This window comes from Lynx canadensis, chromosome B4 (assembly GCF_007474595.2).
Source record: "Lynx canadensis isolate LIC74 chromosome B4, mLynCan4.pri.v2, whole genome shotgun sequence".
In the NCBI taxonomy this organism is placed as follows: Eukaryota; Metazoa; Chordata; class Mammalia; order Carnivora; family Felidae; genus Lynx; species Lynx canadensis.
This window is the reverse complement of record NC_044309.1, coordinates 105,472,421-105,497,789: the sequence shown is the minus strand read 5'-3', so window position 1 is coordinate 105,497,789 and position 25,369 is coordinate 105,472,421.

Below are 25,369 nucleotides of genomic sequence, written 5' to 3'. Positions count from 1 at the left end.
TTACACAGGCAGCACAAAGATAATTGTTGAAGTTTAAAAGAATGTGAGAGGAACTGTGATGGGGTCTGTGTATGTGTATGTGTGTGCATATATGCGTATAATATAGAGGAATTTTAGGGGTGCCTGGGTGACTCAGTCAGTTAAGTGTCCAACTCTTGGTTTCCGCTCAGTTCATGATCTCACGGTGGTGAGACCGAGCCCCATGTTAGATTCCGTGCTAAGCACGAGCCTGCTTGGGATTCTCTCTCTTCCTCTCTCTATGCCCCTTCCCTCCTCAAAATAAATAGTAAACTTAAAAAAAAATATAGAGGAATTTGATAATAAAAAGTTAAAAAGGCAAAGACTATATGAGGAGATTTTAAAGCACTCTTTTTTTTAAAGTTTATTTCTTTATTTTAATAAAGAGAGAAAGTGCAAGTCAGGGAGGGGAGAGAGAGAGAGAGAGGGAGAGAGAGAGAATCCCAAGCAGGCTCCATACTGTCAGTGCAGAGCCCATGCACGAACCACGAGATCATGACATGAGCCACACTGGACGCTTAACTGTCTGAGCCACCCAGGTGCCCCTAAGAACACTCTTCTATAAGACTATATTTTTTATGGTGGTCAAATTTGAGGTCATTATTTTTGTACCCCAATAATTTAAAGTGGTGATATGCATTATATCCTGGATTTTTTAAAGAAAATATACATAACACATAGAAAAATAAAAATACTTAATATCTAGCAGAATCTAGTTAATATATATGTTGAAAGATGACCTAGGGCAGAACTAAAGCACATAGTGTACTCTTGGAAGTGGGTGTGAGAAGAAGGTGGATATATCAAATAGGGTCAACAAAGAAGTATCATGATCTTTACGCTTCTATCCAATTGAGGGTATTTGTATTTAGTTTAGGTAGACCTCACACAGGAAGTTTTTGAACTTAAATACTTTTAAAATACCCAACTGCTCTCCTAATGTAGAGGCTAAGATTAGCTTAAACAACCGGAACATGGGTTATTTCACAGAAGATGACATCCAGAGAAAAGCAGACTCTGGATTGGTTGATTCAGGAACACAATTACATTATTCAAGGATCAGTTTGGGCTTTATTTTCCCTCAGTCTTTCCACACATCCATCCTTGGTGTTATCTTCATGCTGGTGCTGCTGGTAGAAGAGCTGCACAACTTCCAGGCTTTGGATCCAGATCCAGCAACATGCCTATGAAGGCACCTCTTCCAGCGGCTCTTTTAAGAATGAGACTATTTTCTTCCAAATCCCCCAGCACGTCTAACATTTCATAGGACAGAATGCTGTTTTGGGGACAAATCACTGACAAGGGGTAATTTAATACCATGTGGCTGAACCATCCATCTGGGATAGATAGATGTTGGAAAGATAACTCCAGCATTCACTATGTGATATTGCTCAGCACATATAACATTCATTATTCTATTTATTTAATATGTATTTCTTAGGTGTCCATTATGTATCAAAAGAGATACAATAGTAAACAATGCAGTCATTGGCTTAGATCTCATGTAACTAACAGTCTAGCTGGAAAGGTAGATGGTTTTAATTTTTTGGAAATAATTGAATAACTAAATATTATTTTTTAATTTTTTTAATGTTTATTTTTGAGAGAAAGAAAATGAGTGCAAGTGGGGGAGGGGCAAAAAAGAGAGAGGGAGACAAAGAATCTGAAACAGGCTCCAGGCTCTGAGCTGTCAGGACAGAGCCTGACGTGGGGTTCAAACTCACAGACCACGAGATCATGACCTGAGCTGAAGTCAGATGCTTAACCAACTGAGCCATCCAGGTGCCCCTGAATAACTACATTTAAAAAAAAAAAACAGTGTTGTATGTCCAGTTCTCCCAGCACCATTTGCTAAAGAAACTGTCTTTTCTCCATTGGATACTCTTCCCTGCTTTGTCAAAGATTAGTTAGCCATACATTTGTGAGTCCAATTCTGGGTTCTCTGTTCTGTTCCATTGGTCTATGTGTCTGTTTTTGTGCCAATACCATACTGTCTTGATGATTACAGCTTTATAGTAGAGACTAAAGTCTGGGATTGTGATGCCTTCCGCTTTGGTTTTATTTTTCAACATACTTTGGCTGTTGAGGGTTTTTTGTGGTTCCATACAAATTTTAAGATTTTTCTAGCTTTGAGAAGAATGCCAGTGCAATTTTGATAGGGATTGCATTGAATGTGTATATTTCTTTGGGTAATATTGACATTTTAACAATATTTATTCTTCCAATCCATGAGCATGGAATGTTTTTCCATTTCTTTGTGTCTTCTTCAATTTCCTTCATAAGTTTTCTACAGTTTTCAGCATACAGATCTTTTTTCATCTTGGTTAGGTTTATTCCTAGGTATTTTACGGTTCTTGGTGCAGTTGTAAATGGGATCAATGTCTTGCTTTCTCTTTCTGTTGCTTCATTATTGGTGTATAGAAATGTAACTGATTTCTGTACATTGATTTTATATCCTGCAACTTTGCTGAATTCATGGATGAGTTCTAGCAGCTTTTGGGTGGAGTCTTTCAGGTTCCATGTAGAGTATCCTATCATCTGTGAAAAGTGAAAGTTTGACTTCTCCTTTGCCAATTTTGATGCCTTTTATTTCATTTTGTTGTCTGATTGCAGTGCTTTCAACAATTGCCAAATTATGGAAACAGCCTAAATGTCCATCAACTGACAAGTGGATAAAGAAGATGTGGTTTATATATACAATGGAATACTACTTGGCAATGAGAAAGAATGAAATCCTGCCATTTACAGCAACATGGATGGAACTGGAGGGTATTATGCTAAGTGAAACAAGTTAATCAGAGAAAGACATATGTTTTCACTCATATGTGGAACTTGAGAAACTTAACAGAAGACCATGGGGGGAGGGAAGGAGAAAAAATAGTTACAAACAGAGAGGGAGGGAGACAAACCCTAAGAGACTTTTAAATACATAGAACAAACTGAGGGTTGGTGGGGGTGAGGGGGTGGAGGAGAGGGGAAAATGGGTGAGGGCATTGAGGAGAGCACTTGTTGGGATGAGCACTGGGTGTTGTAGGTAAGTAATGAATCATGGGAATCTACCCCCAAAACTAAGAGCGCAATGTATACACTATGTTAGCCACTTGACAATAAATTATATTTAAAATAAATAAATAAATAAGAAAAAATAATATTATATCTAGCAAAATATGTGCCTACCATATGAAGAAAACTATAAAACTCTGATAAAAGAAATTTTTTAAAAAACCTAAAAACTGAAGAGTTACTCCATGTCCATGTATAAAAGAGTCATTATTGTCAAGATAACAGTTCTTCTGATTTTGATCTACACATTCCATGCAATAGCAGTCAAAATCCCAGCAGGTTTTTCTGTAGATATGGACAAACTGATTCTAAAGTTTATATGGGGAAGTAAAAGACTAAGAATAGCCAACACAATATGTACAGAGCAGAAGAAAATATGAACAGAGAAGAGACTGACACTGCATGACCTCAAGACTTACTATAAATCTATAGTAATCAATATAGTGTAGTTCTGTTGAAAGAATAGAGTAATGGGACAGAATAGAAATCCCAAAAATAGGTCCACAGATAGTCAACTCATCTTTGAAAAATGAGCAAAGGAGTTCTGTTGAAAGAATAGAGTAATGGGACAGAATAGAAATCCCAAAAATAGGTCTACAGATAGTCAACTCATCTTTGAAAAATGAGAAAAGGCAATACAATGGAGCCAAGATAGTGTCTTCAACAATGGTAGAACAATTGGACATATGCAAAAAAAAAAAAAAAAAAAAGGAAGAAAGAAAGAAAAAAAAAGAAAAAAAATAATTGAGACACAAACCTTAATCCTTCACAATTAACGCCAAATGGATCATAGACCTAAACACAAAACATAAAACTTCTAAAAGATAATGTAGGAGAAACTTGTAAAAGGTAATGTAGGAGAAAATCTACATGACCTTATATATGGCTATGACTTTTAGAAAAAACACCAAAGGCATAATCCATGAAAAAAATAATTGCTAAGCTAGACTTTATTAAAATTTAAAACTTCTACACTCCAAAAGACACTGTTAAGAGAATAAAAAACATGCCACAGACAGGGGAAAAAATATTTGCAAAAGACGTATCTGATAAAGATCTGTTATCCAAAATGTATGAAGAAATTCTTAAAATTCAACAATAAGGAAACCAACATTCTGTCTAAAAAATTGGCCAAAGACTTTAGTCTCACCAAAGAAGATATACAGATGGCAAATAAGCATTTGAAAGGGTGCTTCACATCATAAGTCATCAGGGAAATTCAAATTAAAACAACGAGATGCCACTGCACACCTATTAAAATGGCCAAAATCCAAAACATTGACAACACTAAAAACTGGTAAGGATGTGGAACAATAGGAAATGGAATGCAAAATGCCATTTTAGAAGACAGTTTGGCAATTTCTTACAAAACCAGACATCCTACCATATGATCCAGCAATCATGCTCCTTGGTATTTAGCCAAATGAATTGAAAACTATGTCCACACCAAAACTGGCACACAGATGTTTATAGCAGCTTTATTAATAATTGCCAATATTTGGAAGCAACCGAGATGTCCTTCAGTAGGTGAACAGATAAATAAACTGCAATGCATCTGGACAGTGGAATGTTATTCACACTAAAAAGAAATGAGCTATCAAGCCATGAAAATACATGGAGAAGCTTTACGTGCATAATTCTAAGTGAAAGACGCCAACCTTAAAAGGCTATATGCTATATGATTTCAACTATATGACATTCTGGAAAAGGTAAAACCATGGGCATAGTAAAAAAGATTAGTAGTTTAAGGGATTAGGGGGAAGAGAGGGATGAGTAGTAAGAGCAGAGATTTTCAGGGCACAAAACTATTGTTTCTGTATAATACTGTGGTGGATACACATCATTATAAGTTTATCAAAACATAAACTATGCACAACACCAAAAGCAAGCCCTAATGTAAACCATGAACTTTGGGTGATTATGATGTGTCAATACAACTTCATATATTGTTATAAATGTACCACTGTTGGGGGCGCCTGGGTGGCGCAGTCGGTTAAGCGTCCGACTTCAGCCAGGTCAGGATCTCGCGGTCGGGGAGTTCGAGCCCCGCGTCAGGCTCTGGGCTGATGGCTCAGAGCCTGGAGCCTGTTTCCGATTCTGCGTCTCCCTCTCTCTCTGCCCCTCCCCCGTTCATGCTCTGTTTCTCTCTGTCCCAAAAATAAATAAACGTTGAAAAAAAAATTAAAAAAAATAAATAAATGTACCACTGTTGTTGGAGGTGTTGAAAGTTGGAGAGGCTGTGCATATGTTGGGGCAGGGAGTACACAGGACCTCTATACTCACCATTTATTTTTTCTGTGAACTTAAAACTGCTTTAAAAGATAAAGTCTATTAAAAATACTAATTAGGAAACCTAATTAAGTGCTGGGATAGGAATGTTGGATGTGGGGATGGGGGGACAGTCAGAGAAGTATTCCTTAAGGAAACAGCTTCAGACTGAGATATAAGGTGCTTAAGAATTGCCAGGCTAAGGGCGGTGGGTAACATGGGGTGACAGGGATACAGAGAACTCGTGTATCCCTGGCTTATGCTTATGTTGTCTATCTATATCCATCTTCTCTTTCTTCTCAAGTAGTAGGAAGATTGTCTATATTCCAGGGTATTGATTCAGACACAACAACTTGGAGAGGAAGAAGTGAAGACATTTAAAGAAAATTGTCTAGCCCAAATATTTTTAGCTGGACATGTGCACCTAAAATAAAGATTACATTTCCCAGCTTTCTTTGCATCCAGGTATGGCTATCCATGTAAAACTGACACATGGTATGGATACAGAAATGCTATATGGTGCTTCTAGGAATATTAAGAGAGTACATGGACCCTTTGCCTCTTCTGCTTTGTCTTTTTTTCCATCCTGCCCCTAAATCAGAGATGCCACTTAGACAGTGAGGTTGAGGATACACATGGTGGAGCATCAAGGTGGAAGAATCATGGGTCTCAGCAAACACATCCCTAGAATCCTAAGCTTTTATGTAAAAGAGAAATAAACTCTCTTATTTAATCCGGTGTTATTGGGCTTTCCATCACACAGCAGACCTTAATTCCAACTAATTTAATAAGAAATGACTTAAGGAAGAGAAGAATATGGCATACAGCAGGAACTGAAAGGAGACTAATACAGCTGGTGTAAAATAGGCAGGAGACTGGAAAGAGTTTCAAGTTGAGGTAGGTGTATCATGTATATAAAGCCCTGTAGACCATGTTTAAAAATATAGCTATGACTCTAGGAGCAATGTGAAGACATTGAAGAGTTTTAAGAACAGGAGGGAAAGGACAAAAAAATCATGTTTGAAAATAATTTCTCTAGTGACCATGCTAAGAAAGGATTGTGTGGGTGGTGGGATGTAATGAGCCTAGTTAGGAAGCCATTGATGTCGCCCATGAAAAGGATTTGTTAGCTTAGACTCAGGAAGTAGGAATAGGGATAGAGAGAAATAGGCTGACTTGAAGGCTATTTAGAGGATAGAAAGAAAAGCACTGGAAATGGATCAGATATAGAGCACTGGGGAGAATGAAGAATCAGGCATGATGCCTGATTTCTGACTGCAGCTATAGAGAGATTACAGTATGCTAGGTTAGGGAATCCAGAAGGAAGAGTGGCTATGGGAGATGTTAGACACTGTTGAATATGTTGAATTTAACAATCTTTTTAAAGATTCAAGGGGAAATGCTAAGTAACTAATATCAAATTGAATACACTTACAAAGGAGATTCATAAAGGGAAAAATTAATGGGAGCTATAAACGTGGATGGAAGTCGTTGATTAGAGATAGCGAGTGAAGTCATGAAAGAAAACAGTGTGGACCTTAGTTTTTTTAGTCACGGTGACCTAAGAGTCTCCTCATTTCCTCAGTATAGCATAATAGGATGTTTATAAAAATATCACATTCTATATGTCATTTATAATTGTGGTATATTCCTATTCTTAGGTAAACCTTCTAGTGATACATTTCTAAATTTCATTTATTTCATTGACCTAAAGCTAAATCATTATCCGCAAGAATTTCTGTTATAAATTTCTCTCTAGATATTTTATGAGGTAGACTTTACTTGGCTGCTGCAATCAAGTTTTTGGTGCCCAGGGTGGATAATACCAGGCAAGCAACCTCCTTTCATAGAACTCTATGTTGCATTTTACAGAAAATATTTTAAAAGATGACAATTATTACTTGCTTCAAAAGTATTTATAACTAACTCTTTACATAACAATATAATATTCTGACTGTATGAAATATAAATATATATATAACAGATATTTATTATTTAAGCCCCTATGGTTTTGATTAAAGTAATGTTTAATGATCTTGAAGCATTTGGTGACATTAGAAGTGGTAAATTGGGAAGAGTCTAGGATTGGGAATCAAAAAATTCTGGGATTGAATCCTGGCTTTGTTACTTAATAATTCTAAAACCTTGACCAATTTACTTAATTTCCCTGAACCTAAGTTTCTTATTTTTTTAATATTTATTTATTTTGAGAAAGAGGGAGAGAAGGAGGGAGGGAGGGAGACAGCATGTGCCCGTGGGTGGGGGCGGGGCAGAAAGAGAGGGAGATAGAGAATCCTAAGTAGGCTCTGTGCTGTCAGCTGAAAGCCCGACACAGGGCTCTTTCCCATGAACCATGAGATCATGACCTGAGCCAAAATCAACAGTGGGAGACTTAACTGACTGACCCTTTCAGGCATCCTCTAAATTTCTTATTAATATTTATTCTTATAAATATTGTTACTTATTCAAAGGACTATTGTGATTTATAAATCCAGTATAGTGCATGGTACTTAATAGATGCTTAATAAAAGATGGCTACAATTTTCATTTATTTGTTTCTAAGATACTTTGAAGAGTAAATGTTATATTTTCCACACTGTAGCCTAGTTACCCTTAATCTGTTCATGGTGAGTCTCTAAAGTCAGACTAGATTCCAATATCAGCTTAATTAATCACAGAATCTCAGAAGTGGAGGAAAACTTAAGTGTCTTGTGCAGAACTATCTCTTTCAAAATAAACTGTAAACAAATTTAATCTGAAAATAATGTTGTGTGTATTTGTCTAAATATGTAAAATGAATACAAAACAGCCTTAGATAAGCATCAATAAATAAGGTCAAAAAAAGTCAAATAATAATTTCACATGAAACTTAAGTGTAGTTTCATGTGAAATATATATTTTTTTGTTATTTTAAATGAAAAGCAGTGCACAAATGGTACCAGTAGTTATGCTGAAATATTTTTTTACATAGACAAATGTGGACAAATGTGGAATTTTATATGCAGGACCAATATCCAGTGAAGCACATTTCAAAAATACTATAGGGTCCCACAACATTTTAAAACCTGAAACACATCATCTCTCACTGACAGGTAGAATGGGCTTGAATACATTTATTAAAACAAATGATTATATGAAATATTAATCTTACTCTACTTAATTAATATGCTAATAGATTAGCTCCTCACCTTTCCTCTTATACATAAATTACCCTGAAACCTGCTCATCATTTTTCATTTCTCAAAAATACAAAGAGTATTAATTATTTGCAGCCAAGATGTAGTCTTTTCTTTTTAACTCTCATAATTAAAGTCACACTCATAGTTCCACCTCTATATTTAAATAAAGTATATATTTAATTCAGACAGATAAACAGGAAGTAGATATTAAAATGAGGGATAAAAAGAATTTTGAAATTTAAAATTATAAAATGTAGCATGTTGATTTTTAGCTTTGAAGCTGTTCCTTGCCACAGGGGCTTGCTTGCTCTTTCTTTCTTTCTTTCTTTCTTCTTTATTTACTTATTTATTTAGAGAGAGAGAGAGATTGACAGCCAGCAGGGGAGGATCAGAGAAAGAGAGAGAGAAAATTCCAAGCAAGTTCTGTGCTGTCAGCACAGAGCCCGATGGAGGGCTCGATCTCACCAACCATGAGATTATGACCTGAGCCAAAATCAAGAGTCAGACAACCAACTGAGCCATCCAGGCACCCCAAGAAACTCCTTCTTTAAAGCGACACCTGAATCAGATTTGATAGAACATGTTTGTTTCAAGTAACTTCTTTGAAAAATCCAACTTCAAAAAAAATTTTTTTTCAATACAATGAAATGATAATAGGAAAAAAATGGTTTCATTTTTTTTTGGCCAGTGTAAGAGAGAAGAAAGGAAAATTGGTATTGCGGATGCTTTAGTACATTTTCTATCTGAACTGTGATATGTTGTCAATCATTAGAGGCAGTGCCTTTGACAAGTTAGGTTTAATGCCACTAAAATGTTCAAAGAGGATAGGAAGCAAAGAATACTGCATAATTCTTCTAGTTAGTAAACTGAAATTTAACTCTGGCTGCCTTTTATTGACTGCATGAGATAAGCTAGGGTATGAAATTATGGAGAAAGCCCAGTTCCTTACTTTATATCTAAAAATCAGGCATTGCAATCATGCTACAAATAAAAACATATTGTCTTCCATTTTTCTCTCGTATCAGAATTCAGTTACTAAAATCATGGGTTCATGAGAATCTGAGAAATTATTGCCCAGTTCAGAGGAACATAAACCACCTTTGCTTTATCCCTGAGAAGATTCTCATTTAATAGAAAATTAGTATGTGGCTACTTCAAATGACCACTTCACTGTGAATATTAAAATCCATTTGATTAATGGACATTGATCTTTATGCATATGAAAACCCAAACAGCTGAACCAGGGATATGAATATACAAAATATTTCAATGAAAATTCCACTGTTTTAAAGAAAAACTTGCTTTATATTTGAACAGGCATATTGCTATTTACTAATGGTATTAACAATGAAGTGGCAACAAGCTAGGTTTAAAATTTTACACATACATATATGTATTTCACTTACTCTGATCACCTCTTCAAGAAAAATTGCCCCGAATTGGCCTTTATTTTATCCTATATTTTAGAGCTAGAAAGAACATTAGACATCATCTAATTCAACTCTATCTTTTATAATCGATAAAATCGAAGGCAGAGAAAATTGCATATCTTGTCCAGCCTAGAATGTAGGATTCTCAAATATCAGTCCAATTATCCACATCTGCAATTTAGACTGATCTTTTTTCTTTTTTTTCTTTTTTTAATCTTGCTATCACTATCATACTTAAGTTACTAGAGAAAGAGAAATACCGGCCAGTTGCTCATACTTACATAAAATCACCACAAGTTTGGGGTCCTGCCCTTGATTTTCAGATTTAAATAGTCAGGGTTTTTAGATCATTCAGGGGTCACCTCTCAGAGGGAGCTTCATTTTTCTCTTAAGCAGCTCTCCCCTCAATAGCAACCCCCCGCAAATTACTACTGTACCCTTTTCCTCCTACTTGTTTTTTTTCAAAGCAATTAGTATGTAGCCTTTATTATTCAAAAGGCTATTCTGAGCATTTTTGTAAGTCAGTCCACACGTTCACAAGTTTCTCTGGTTAAGAATCTCTAATATAGGGGCGCGTGGGTGGCTTAGTTGAGCGTCGGACTCTTGGTTTCCACTCAGGTCATGATCTCACAGTCGTGAGACTGAGCCCTGTGTCAGGTTCCGCAGAATGATGCTTACTTGGAATTCTTTCTCCCTCTCTCTCTGTCCCTCCCCAACCTGCTCACGCACACTCTCTCTCTCAAAATAAATAAACTTAAAAAAATCTCTAATATAAAGTATCATAATTATTGTTCTGTAAAACGTTTGTTTAGGTTTTCTTATATGCTTTATCACTTTCTTCACCATTCCTTTCTGAAGGTCAATGTTCCTCCCGGTGTGTTCCTTAATCTTGAAATACATGCCATAGACATTCCACTACTAAAGATCTCTTTTTTTTTTTTAATTTTTTTTTCAACGTTTTTATTTATTTTTGGGACAGAGAGAGACAGAGCATGAACGGGGGAGGGGCAGAGAGAGAGGGAGACACAGAATCGGAAACAGGCTCCAGGCTCTGAGCCATCAGCCCAGAGCCCGACGCGGGGCTCGAACTCCCGGACCGCGAGATCGTGACCTGGCTGAAGTCGGACGCTTAACCGACTGCGCCACCCAGGCGCCCCAAAGATCTCTTATCGATAAAGATTCTACTCCTTGAAAACACCTACATTTCATCTTTTTTTTTTCTTGAAAAAAGTCACTGAGGGGCGCCTGGGTGGCTCAATCGGTTGGGCGTCTGACTTCAGCTCAGGTCACGACCTCGTAGTCCGTGAGGTCGAGCCCCGCTTCAGGCTCTGGGCTGATGGCTCAGAGCCTGGAGCCTGCTTCCGATTCTGTGTCTCCCTCTCTCTCTGCCCCTCCCCCATTCATGCTTTGTCTCTCTCTGTCTCAAAAATAAATAAATGTTAAAAAAAATAAAAAAAAAAAGAAAAATCACTGAGAATATAATTCGAGAATGACAGTTGTAACATTTTGATAATTTTCCCAGATGTCTCAGTTACATTATTGAGAAATTCTTCGTTGTTATTGAGAAATTGCCTGCCCATCTAATTGTAGTTCCCTTATAAGTAATCTCTCTTCCCCCTATTTTTGAGATCTGTTCTTTGTCTCTGGAATTTAATATTTGCACCATGTTGGTTCTAGATGTGGATTTCTTTTATTTATCCTACTAGATATTGAGGTAGGACAGTGCTTCTTGAACCTGGAAGTAGGTGTCTTTCATCATTTTTTATTTTTAAATTTCAGCCATTTATCTCTTTAATTACAGCTCCTCCCATGGCCTCTCTGATCGTCTCCTAAAAATCAATTCGTTTTAGGGTGGAATGTCTCTCCATTAAATGTCTCCGTTGCATTTCTCTAATTTCTTCAGATCTATCTCCTGTTTACCACTTCAACATTATTAAATCATCCATTGCCTCTCTGATTTGAGAATGCTCTCACCTCCATACCCCATGTCACTGTTATATATACAAGACTCCAGACACACAATAGACTTACAATTAATGGTTCTCACTATTGGTGACATCTAGGCAATAACATTGCTGATGGGGATGTTACACAGTCCAGTTACAGGAACTATGATAAGTGTGGGGTTGGTTTCCACACAAAAGATTGATGTTCATTTGGTTCCTACCATGGTTTTCAGATCTTTGATTGAAAACTTGTGCACCTTACTACAACTGAAACATATTAATGGCCTAACGAATATTTGCTAAATAGCTGTATCGATGCTCTGTTGGTATCATACTGTAAATACCACCCGAGGACAGGTGAAGTGGATTGGGTTCTCTTCTATTATTAAGCACTCCTTCAATGAATAATAGTGTGCTGTCCAAGTAGCAGAATTTGGAGTGTTTAATCCTACACTGTTGGCACAATACTTTGGCTGTGTTCCAGTACTTGTGTTCTTCCAGCAAACTTAAAATCAATTAATAGGAGGGTTAATTCTGGAATCTTCTCAGTACTGATACTGAAACTGACTACACTGTAATGACAAAAGTCACCTTTGTGTATTTATTTACTTTTAGAAAACAATGCTTGAGAGTGTGTATTTTACATGTAGAGTGTCTGTAAGGTTTACAACTGTCTTTGCATATGAACAACAGTTTCTCGTAGAGCTGTTCAATTTTTTTCTTGTTTCCACAGAAAATTTGTGCCCCAGGCTCATGATATTTTTATTTCCCCCCCTTCATGACACTGTTTAGAATACCAGGGATGTTTGCCATGATAAGAGGATTCCAAGAAGGACTAGTCGTAGGCAATTGCATGCAATTTGGTTAAGTATGAGGTTGGGGGTGTGGATTTTGTCCTTGACACAGCATCTCTGCTAAATTACTGGCAGTAGTTTGTGGCTGTTCCGGCTGTTCAGGAATATAAAGCCCTGAAATAGATTATACTCTTATTTTTGATGTCTGGAGCACCCACAGGACACAAAGTATACACTTTCTGAATTATTCTTTCCCTTTCAGACCCTTTTCTTGTCTCAAGCGATCTGTTATTTCCTTTCTCATCTCTTTGTTTCTTCTTATCTGTCTTAACTATACTTTCTCCTACACAAGGGAAGACGTTTTCCTCTATGATTTTTTTGTTTGCAATTCCACAGAGAGCAAGTGCTCTAAGATAATATTTTCCAAGAATGACCTAAACTGATTTGAATCAGGTAATTTCATTCTCTTGTCTTCTTTTATGTGAGGTTTCCATGGATAGTTTCCTCTGGAAATCTCATATATTTTCCTGACGTTATTCTTAATGCCTTTAGTATTAAGATGAATGTCTAATAATAATATAAATAATAATTACAATGTATCTTTTCCCCATAATTTTAACAGAAATTATCTGATTTAAGAAGAACATATGCATATATTTCTTTGAAATTTTAAATACATTGTGTATCTTCCTTTTCTTATTTTGTAACTGGCCTTCTAAAAATATTTGTGTAGCACTTTCCTAAATTCAGAATTAGTGTTCATAATACCTGCTAGACCAGTGCTTATCAAACTTTAATGTACATATGAATCACCTGGGGATCTTGTTAATATACTCATTCTGATTCAGGAGGTCTGAGGAGGGCCTGAGATTCTGGATTTTTAACAAGCTCCCAGGGGGTGTCGATGTTATGAGCATGAACTGCTCTTTGAATGGCAGAGTACAAGATAATAAGCTACAAAAGAGAAAAGACCTTGCCTACCTGGTTCACCCCTATATCTGTTTTATCTACTATAGTGTCTATTACATGCATGATTTTCAATAAACAGTGATGAAGATAATGAACTCACTGAATCATGTACCCAGGACTGCGAGGGATTCACGGTAGGCACTATTGTTCCCATTTTACAGAAGCTTCAAAAAGTAAAGTGATCTGCCTATGAATACCCAGTAGCAGAAGCATGGTCTGATCTGATTGTTTAGATTCTTATTAATGAGGGATAGTAACTGCTCCATTCCCCATTCTCTGCTTACCTATTTTTCCTCTTGAAGACACATGAGGTTTCCAGTGATTTTGATGTATGTCGCTCCACATTTGATTTCCATGAGTTGCAGATGACATTGTCTAGGAGGAATCAGTTATCTCTGAAGTGCTTCTATACCCACTCATGTATAACTGCTCTTGTAAAAGCCTGCCTGCATTTTCCCAGAGGCCAGTTGTACCTGTTGCTCTCTGAATGATAAAATTTGGAAATATCATTTAGGAAGGAGAAAGATTTAAGATTCTAATTTACAGCGTTCTTTTAGCATGACCATATTATTCTTCCTAAAAAAAAAATTCACAAAGCACAAAAATTCAAGAATGCAATCCCCTTGTTAAATTTGGAATTGCAAAGACAATGTAATCAGGAAAGAACACGAAGCTGTTCTGTCAAGATTATGATGTAGGGGCTGCTATTAAGCGCTTCTGAAGTGGTGGGAGTAAATCATTTTCAAATGTTAGAAGCCAATTAACTGTAATGAAATATAGTTGAATAACAATTAGTAATTCTATTTCAAAGTATGGTAATGGATAGAAAATAAACTTTCTAAAGAAGAACATTCGTCGTGCAATTCTTTAAAAAACCACTTTAATTGTCAGGTCCCTTTTGAGTCAAGGTGTTCTAAATCATACTTTAGCAGGAATTCTGACAGCTGGGGGAAAATCCACCTGCTGAGTTATTACCTTTTAATTACCCAAATAAAGAACAAAGTAGAAAGCATGACAAACTTGAATAGAAAAAAAACCGAATATAAAATTCATAAAGATATTACTCATGCATTGTAAGATCCACTTAACTCTCCCATGTATATAAAAAGAGAACCACGTTTATTATTTACAATGCCCCTTACCCCTTTTCCATCACTTCCTAAGGAAAATAGATTTCAAGGAAACTCATCTCTGCTGAGTAGAGTGGCAAGATAATTTTGGAGAATGCAGGGGAGTTGGGAGTCAAGAAAAGACATAAGTCATTGCTAGATTGTTCCAAATGAGAAAAGGAAGCGCGGCCTCTGAGAGGAAGGGTGGGGCAGCCCGAAGATTGGAGTTGTGGAAACAGACGTGACAGCTGCCAAAGACAGAGAGTAGAGCTAATTAAGATGAATTTTAAGAAAGTTTGACAAGGTGATAGTCTTGTAAGCCCCATTTCCAGCCAGTCTGGGGTTTCTCAGCCTGAGCACATTGACACTGGGGCCTAGATAGCTCTTTACTGTGGGACGTTCCAATGCATTTGATGAGTTTAGCAGCAGGTGTTAGCCACTAGAAATAGCATCCCTGCCTGCAAATTGTGACACTGCCAATTGTCTCCCAGAGGGCAAAACCAACCTCACTTGAGAACCTCAGATCTAATCGCAAAACTTTTGATAAAGGTCTACATTAGTTGTCTGTGCTTTTGAGTTAAGTAGGTATTATGTGTGTGGTGTTTTAATTTACATTGGTGTTCTTATTTGTTTCCTTGAATGTGCAGATTGGTCTCAGTGCAACCTAAAGCAAGAGCAGAGGTTTCCAAGTGAGTCCAGCTATATTCAGATTAATCTTTGAGGGCTTCTGTCTGGAATATGTGCTCTAAATGCAGGTCCGCTGTAAATAGAGCAGCAAGTTGAATTATCAGCTTAGAACTGAGTCAAAATTACATCCCTGTAATGATTGAGAGGGGCAAGTCAGTGGACATTGAGCTGACAAGAGGTGTGATGACAGACCACATCAAATTTAGAATAAGATCACAGAAAACCCCCCTCAATCACTTTTTCATTTTTCACAGTTGAGAGAGTTAAGGTAGAGTTCAAGACTGGCCATTCCTATTGAAAATACGGATGCACACAGTGCTGGCAAATGTTACTCTAATGAAATAATCCAAGAGAATCTGTGTGTAAACCTAGATGAGAAACTGCATTTTTACCCAATCTCTCCACACATGATGTATCTTAATAAATTATGTTATTTCCCAGTAAAGGAAAAGTAAAAAAAAAACAAAAAAAACAAAAAAACAAACATAAACAGATTTGTGCTGGTAAATGTTTTCTAAAGGCAAATGAACAAAACAAAAAGCACTGATTTGCATACATTTGCCGATTTCTGTGGTATAAATACTCCTACTATGGCCAGTTTCGACATTGATGTTTTTTCACTAGCATGATGTCACTAAAGGCCAGGCTGGGAATAGTTGATCACAAATGGCTCTCCTGAGTCAACAGGTGCAAGCTCCCACACACCACTGAATATGAAGCAGAAATGTGTGAACTGGTTCAGAGCCTTGGTCTGTTTATCATTCAAAAAACGATCCCTTGGAGCGAGAAACATCTGGAGGTCATGAAGTATATTATAAAGGAAGTTTTGGTCCACCAGGCTCCTTGTTATCTCAAAATCTTTCCCTTTTGGTCTCATATCTATTTTGTAGAATGATTTAGCTACTTTTATCATTGAAATCTCTGATCTGGCTCAGACTAATGACAAAACTTAGGGTGTGGGGAAATACTTATTTTGGTGTATAACATTTATACTTAGCATGTTATACACCTAAAACACTTCAGAGTCATCAATATACTATAAATCTGAGTACTGTATCAGTACATCAAGCCTCACAAGTAGATGGGTAACAGAGATGACTTAGGAGTTTATAGGATTTGAGTACTATAATTATATGGGACCTGAATGCCCCCAAATCTCTATGTCTATAGAAGAAAATTGCACTTCATTTAAAAGAGCTTAAGATGGAGAGATGTGTGGTCTTTTCTATTTATAAGCATATATAAACACTAGAAAGAGATTTGCTCTGAATATTTATACAGAATCAAAAGATTTTTGTATCAAGATTTGGAAGGTTATGTGGGGTGCAGTTTGAAGAATTGGAAATGACTAGAACAAGTCAGAATAAATGAAGTATAAGCACATTGGCATGATTGACTGCAAAAAGCTTAGGATTCCCCAGAGCCTACATAGCTCTAACAGATTAGTGAAGCCGAACCAAAAAGAAGAGGGAGAAAATCAAAAGGTGTTTACACTGAGGGAAGAAGAAAATTATGCAAAGCACCAGAATAGTGGGCTGATGTAGGCCTGTTTTGACGACCGAAGGTTGACCTTTTGACCACTGAGGTCCCCAGCATCAGGGATCAGTTTCCAACCCAAGCCAAGGGCTCCTCAGAGCCAGCTTGGGCTCTCAAATCTGCATTAAATGTGATAAAGTATGATGCAACCAGATCATCATGATCACCCAGGCACTGTTCACCTAGAACCAGACCACAAGGCTGACAGGAAAAAGTTCAAGAAGTAACCCAATATTGCTCAACCTTTGGGAGATGGAAGCTCTCCCAGATTTCATTGCCAGAAAGTAACTCTGAGAAATACCATCTGATCCCCAGTGAAGATATAGCTGAAGCTAAGAGCCAATGTGGGCAGTTATTACACACAGTGCCATTGAAATTCTAATACTGATGGATTTGCCTGAATCCCAAGGTCAGTCTATGCCATATAATAAAATCTTTAGAGGTCTCAGTGTTAAGGTAGGGAGTAGTTCGGCCATTTGTCAGAATAAATAGTATACCCCAGCTGAAGGAGGTTTAAGAAGTTTTTTTCACTAAAAAAAAAAATGATGGAAAAAAATTTTGTTACATACCTACAATTAAAAATACATTTTATTGCAACTTAACACACACAGAATGGTAACAAAACTTTTACAAAACAAAACTTATTTAATTTCTGATCTATTCTATTTTGTGCAAAACACTCGCCTTACCCCCACATTGATCCCAGGATCCATTAATGGGTGAATACCTACATTTTTGAAATTGTATTATATAAAACCTCCTGTTTCATGGTCAATTGATCCTAAGGCTAAATATTTCTATGTGATAAAAGATTAGAGATACCCAAAGAGAAAGGAGCAAGAAGAAATCAATGTAAATGAGGTATTGTAAAAAATACCTCAAAATTTGAAGAGATTTTCAGCTAATTCAAGCTGGGGTACAGTTCTAGCTATATGGTCATATCATCTACAGATAATAATAACTGAGTCTTTAAAGAAGTAATTAAGGTGAAATAAGGTCTAACCCAATATGACTGGTGTCCTTATAAGAAGAGATTAGAACACAGACATGTATACAGACAGGAAAGACCGTGTGAGGACACAGCGAAAAGGCAACCATCTGCAAGCCAAGGACAGAGGTCTCAGAAGAAGCCAACACCCTGATCTTGGACTTCCAGCATCTAGAACTGTGAGAAATTACATACCTATTATTTAAGTATATCCTTATGGCCAGAAAAATCTACGCTTGAAAACTGGTCCCAGCAAAAACAAGGTTTGTAAAACTGGCCATGTTACTTAAGCTCTCTAATACCTTGAGTTTTAAAGGATCAATAATAATGCCTACTAAAAAGGAGTCATGAGAAAACATGCCTGAAATACTCACAGTAAATTTAGTTATTATTAAAAATTATTAAACTTTCTGAATGCTACAACACATCTCAAATGAATTAAAATATCTCTATCATAAGGTCCAATGAACTTACCCAGTAGAAAAAAACGCGAAGATGCATACCACAAGATAGTGATCACAGTGTGTTATATATTAACATAGAGTAGAAATAATCCAGGTATTTAAAAATAGAGTCATAGTGGAGCGCCTGAGTGGCTCAGTCGTTGAGCGACGGACTTCGGCTCAGGTCATGATCTTGCGGTCTGTGAGTTTGAGCCCTGCGTCGGGCTCTGTGCTGACAGCTCAGAGCCTGGAGCCTGCTTCTGATTCTGTGTCTCCCTCTCTCTCTGCCCCTCCCCCTCTCATGCTCTGTCTCCCTCTGTCTCTGAAATAAGTAAACATTAAAAAAAATGAAAAGTAGAGTCATAGTAAATTATGATATAATTATAGATAGAATATTTTGTAGTTTTTAAAATGCACTGTAGAGAGCGCCTGGTTGGCTCAGTCAGGCAAGCATCCGACTCTGGATTTTGGCTCAGGTCATGATCTCACCGTGCGTGAGCCTGAGCCCTGTGCTGAGTGTGGAGCCTGCTTGGAATTCTCTCACTCCCTTTCTCTCTCTCTCCCCTTCCCCCACCCCTCAAAATAAATAAACATTAAAAAAAGAAAAAGATAAGTAAAAAGTACTGTAATAATATTTATTACACATTGAATGAAACAACAAAAGTTAATATTATAGTATGATCTTAACAAAATAGAACATACTTAGAGAAAAGATGAAAAGGATATAGAGTATGCCAAGATACGAGTTGTGGTTGCCTTTCTCTAAAAGTTAATGGATGGGATTTTTTTCTATTTTTTATGTCTTCTCTACTCTTCAATATCTATATAGTGAACATAAACTTCTGTAATTTTAAAATGTTTAAAAGATGTTTATGACTGTACTCTTTCTCTCCTTCTATATACGTAGATATAGAATGCATACAGATACAGATATATTTATCTATCTATCTAATCTCAGGTCTAAAAGGAAACTGAGAGGTACAAACAAAATTCCCAGTGAAAGTATTGACATGGTTTCTATTTCAACATCTGAAAATATGAGCTCTCCAAAGACAAGCAATACATGTTTAATAATCTTGTTTAAATCCCATAGGAATCAGCTCAGTGAACATACTGAGTGCTTGTTAGTAAGTGATTGAATATATGAATATAAGTATGACCATACAAATAAGCAAGTATTTGTGGTATAGATCTGATAAAGCACTATTGTAAAGGATTCTTCGAGCTTGCCTGAGACGGCACGTTAATGCAAAAGGGCATGTTTAAAAAAAAGGATAGATGGTGCAGGCATGATAGAAATTATGCTCTAATAGAAATCAAATTAAAATATTTTCTAAGGTTTTTGTGAGATTTACAAATTAGTTCAACACCGAATGTTGCACACAGATAATGAACTTCTTCAGATGTTGAGCTTCTAAATGGCTGTTTAAAACGGAAACTTATTGTTGAACTTTTCTGTCAGTGTCACATTACCCAGTGATAGCAAAATAAGTAAGTGAAGAAAAATAACATTTGAAATGAACTGCAATTTTTAAAGAGATTGGCACCATTCAGGATATGAATTTTCATATTAAAATGGTAATGGTGACCAACATGTGCTACATTCTTTTAGTTGATAAGCATGTCATTCCAAAGCATGCCCCCTCCTCTCAAAAATAAATACACAGAAAAGAAATAAGTGAATCAGGGAAAAATGCATTAAAATCCTCTATAGGTCAGTTAGACTTTCTTTGTTCCATCACCACAGACTTAGTTCATACACTAACAAACATATGCCATTAGGCACAAGAAGAACTAGGTAAAAATATATGATAGGTCTGCACTGCATCATTCTTACCACTGGAAAACAATTTAGAGTTTGAAGCAACCAATGTTTTAAGTAGTAATGATAGATTAAAAGAGGAATTCAGAGGAAATATAAAAATTGTTTCCTCTTGTTTCTGATTCATATCTTACTGCTTAGGCTAGAGTCCTAGATCAATGTCTAAAAAATAATAATAATACTGATGTAACAAATATCAAAATTTTGATCCACAATTTCTTGATGAGATGGAGAAAAAGAATCCTTGTATGTTGCAAGTCCAAATGTAAATTAATGGCATTAAATCTCTGGGGCATTAGCTATTCAACTTAAAATGGACATAGCTTTTAACATAGTAATGCTATTTCTAAATATTTTGGGTAAAGATATATGTGCATGTGTGAAATTATACACACACAGAAACATCCATGAATATTCAGTACAGCAGTGCTATAATCTGTCCCCACTGATGCAAGATACCCCTTACAAAAGAGACCTCAAAGAGCTCTCTTGTCCCTTCTGCTATGTGAGAACACAAGGATAATTCTACAACCCAGAAGAGGGCCCTCACCCAACCATGCTGGCATCCTAATCTTGGACCTCCAGCCTCCTGAACTGTGAGAAATAAATTTCTGTCATTTATAAGCCACCCCATCTGTGGCATTTTGTGATAGCCACCCAAGTGAACGAAAACAAGCAGTTTTAGAATAAAAGATCGAAAACCACTCAATATCAATACAGGATTAGTTAATACAATATTGCAGCCTCCTTCCATAGGATCCTATGCAGTCATATAAAGAACAAGGAACTCTACATTATTAGAGGTATAACATATAGTGAAAAATTATGAAAGCCAAATCTCTAACTTGTATAAATATAATGAACATGTATACTCATCTGGATTCTGTAGAATACCTCTAAAGATATGCAAGAAACTGGTGATACCAGAAATCCCTGGAGAATTATGGAGCAGTGGGGAAGAGAGGTGAGACAGAAATTTCTTTTTCACTGTATATGCTTCTGTAATTTTGACTTCATAATATGTGCACTCAAATCTAAATAATCCTAAGATGTTAGTGATTATTCTATTTTTATAATACAAAAAAAAAAAAGAATTCTGATCTGTTTTGACAATTCCTATGGCATAGAGTATAAGCATTGCAAGACTGAAGAATAACTTGGAGAACTATTTCACTTCGGGTCAACAAAATTGTATTAGGCACCTAGTATGTGATAGACTTTTACATACCAAGATTGTTGGAGATGTGGTGTATCTTTATAGGAGAGCTATGAATATTCCAGGAAATGAGAATACCACAAGAGAGAGATAGCTCTATATTAACAGAGTCTAAGTAGTCCTCTGTATATCTACTATTGAAAGTATGCTATATTTTATTATTATAAAATGTGAGCTATCCATAGGCATATTTCAAGGCATAAGGCTTGTAATTTGCATCACCCACAAATATTCATTAACACCAAATGGCTATATAAATGAGAAAAATTTATTATATTGATATCTCCCCTTCTGTTTAATAATTATTTATAAATGTAAGATTTAGCATCATGATGTGATGCTAGATCTTATGTAAAAATAAATAAGATCACAATGTAATAGAAAAGACCAAAAATAAGCAAATTACTTCACACCAAAACTGATGGCAATTTACCAGCATATTAGTACTTAGGTTTTTATGAGTAAAAAGTTAATCAGAAGGAAGGTCATTGTTTATTTTTTTGAGTACAGGAGTAAAAGTTGAATGGTATGAAAATTTGTTAGACAGTCATTAAGTGCATTACTAATTAAAACTCTTCCACAACTTGCTATATGAATAACTACTAAAATGGAATTGGACTTGGTACAATTAATAATTTCTCTTTTTATGGTTCTTCATAGATGCATGGTTTTAAAGAATGAAGAATGTAATAATAAACAAATTGCAAATTGTTATTTTAATCATGCCAATCTTTGCATAATTAGTAACAGCCTTAGAGACATTATTAAGAAATGTCAAGAAATACCTGTTGCTTTAATTTCCTCAATATTTTCAGGTTGCAAAATATAAAAATGTCATAACTGGGATGATTTTTTTGCAAGTGATATTTAATAATTTATGCAATAAGAACCATGATAGAAGCTAAGTAAATGAAACTAACAAATCTCTTGCTCTAACACAGATGCCATTCTAGTGGGTAAGTCAAACAATAAATAAGGGAATAAAAATATGGTCAAGTTCAAAGTTATGGTAACTGATCTGAAGGAAAAAGAGCAGGTGCTAATGAAATACACAAAGAGGTGAGGAAGCACAATCTATTTAGAGAGTAAATCATCTCTGAGAAAACGATATCAGAATGGAAACCTGAAGAAGAACAACTTGACCTAGGCTGAAGCTTTATGTTCAAGCGGGAAAGTGTCATGATGATACTGGAGATGTAGGAACGGGCAGATCATGCCAGTACTTGGGTTTCACGTGAGATACAACAGGAAGTCAATAGAGGTTCCAGGAATACATGCACCATGATTGAATTCATATTTTAACACAATGCTCTAATTTCCATTTGGGGAATAGGTTGGAATGGGACAAAATTAGCCGTAGGGAGAGCAGCAAGGAAGTCCTTACAGGGGTCCAGGAAAGGTATGATGGTGGACTAGGGTGGTAGCCGTGGGAGTTGAAAGCTCTGAACATAATTTGATCAGTTTGCTGATGGATTAGTTGCAAATAATGAAGAAGAGGAAGAAATCAGGCAAGACTTCTAGAGGTCTACTTGATCATTTCTACTTTGAGATTTCTACTTGAATGGTGCTGTTATTCCCCTCGCCCCCTCAAAAAATCAGAGGGATTGGTTTTGAGAGCAGAGTAGTCAATTGTGTGAAGTTTGAAGTGCTATACGATAACCAAATGAAGATTTCACATAGTAAGTTGGATATACTAAGAAGATTGAGATGTAAATATTATTGCAGGATCATCTGTACTTATTCCAATAATTGGCTGACATGTCTGTCTTCCCAGCTAGAATGAGAACTGCCTGAGGACTGATAAATTCTTTGTTCATCATTGCTCCCCAAATTTCTGATATTCACTATTGAATAAAAATATGTGTGAGTGAATGAATACTAAGACCTTAAACCCCAGGCTTGAGCATGCATGTTTTTAATTGTACCATATAAGAATTAATAACCTTAACAATATTAGGCTTTTTTTTTAATGCTGCCAAACAGCTGTATCAACTCCTAAAATTGACATTAAGATCTGGAATATATTTTAAAAGTCACCTAATAAAACTCCTCTTTTCACAGGTCAGGAAACTGGGGCTCAGACAAAGACTTACTCAAGGTTATAGTTGTTAGTATCAGAGTTAAAACTAGATCTCAAGTTTTCTCACTCCACAACTGAAGATCATTCTATATCCTTCTGATCAAAATCCAGCAAAAATGGTTCAAGTATTCACAATGCATAGACATAACTTTCACAGAAGATCACAAACACCGTAAATTATAAACTTGCTTATGAAACAAATTCTCAAATGTGGAATACTAACACACCACTTTTTAATTTACTCGTTCAAAGGGCTTCATAAATTAAAGAGAAAAACACCCACATACACACTAAATGACTAAATGTTCTTTGGTTTCCAAGGAATTCTCTCACCAGGCCTTAGAGTAGAGACATTTATGATGGAAGATGAAGTCACTTTTAAAAAGAAAACATTGGTTCTTTTGAATATATGGAAAAGCAAATGTGTGACAATATGCGGCTGAGTCAATCAGACCACAGTAACCATAATAGAATACTCTTCAGTGTTCTCAGACTTCTGAATACCTATTACATTTTCCCATATTAAAAATATGCCTAGGGGCGCCTGGGTGGCGCAGTCGGTTAAGCGTCCGACTTCAGCCAGGTCACGATCTCGCGGTCCGTGAGTTCGAGCCCCGCGTCGGGCTCTGGGCTGATGGCTCAGAGCCTGGAGCCTGTTTCCGATTCTGTGTCTCCCTCTCTCTCTGCCCCTCCCCCGTTCATGCTCTGTCTCTCTCTGTCCCCAAAATAAATAAACGTTGAAAAAAAAAATTAAAAAAAAATATGCCTAAATGACAACAATAAAAATGTGTACAACATAAACATTGCCACACTCTAGAGGCACATTGCAGGTCCCTTATTTCCAGCACAGAGTTGGTGAAACCTTTGTCACAGAGTGTATAATCGTTCCTAAAAAAATGGAACTCTTTAGTCTCACATTGCCATTCATAGAGAGCTTTGAAATACTGAATTCTTTCTTCAGGGGCTTAAAAACACAACAAATTTGGAAGCTCATGAATGCCTACAAAACACTTAGAGATAGCTAAGCTTTAGAATAGCACCATCATATAGGGTTTTTCGATGATGCTGGAGATAGTTAAAAAAAAAATAATGTAGGTTCCCAGAAGCTGACCAAAGCTTTATATGGACCGTAAATTCAGCCATGTGTGGCACATCTGGAGGGGTAGTCTGTCTGTGGGAGGAAATGAGAAGACTCTTGTGAAAGAATTAATCCAAAGGGAATAGAGTGTAGATACACAGTGTGGTCCAAGGAGATTAGCACCACCATAAATTCAAAATCTCCAACCTCAACTTGGAACTAAACAGTGACAGAAATTCTATGTTGTTTCCCTATCCAGCCTTTATTCCAATTATTCCCAACAAATATTGCACACTCTGCTCTCCTAAAACCTCTAAAACCCTCCCCTCTCCTTTTCTTCAGATGTTTTCACCTCCCACCTCAGAGAGATGTTAGACACAATCAGAAATGAAAACTCTCAACTTCCCACTACCCAAATCAGTAAGCCTATTGACATCCACATACATCTCTCTTCCTCTCCCACTACTTCAGGAGAAATGCAATCCTTCTTCCAATTCATTTAGCAATTAATTCGACAAAAAAATCATTTTTGAATGATTTGGATTTCATCTTCTGAAGTTTGGGGGGAAATTCACCCACTGGTTATCTTTTTATCCATCTTCAGCCTCTCCCTTCTCACTGAATTCTTCACAGCAGCAATTTAACATGTTCAAATTTGCCTGATAAAGAAACAAATATATAAAAACAAAACACTTATTCCTTTCTCCCTACCCCCTCCTAGGCCCCTAGCACCTACCTATTAT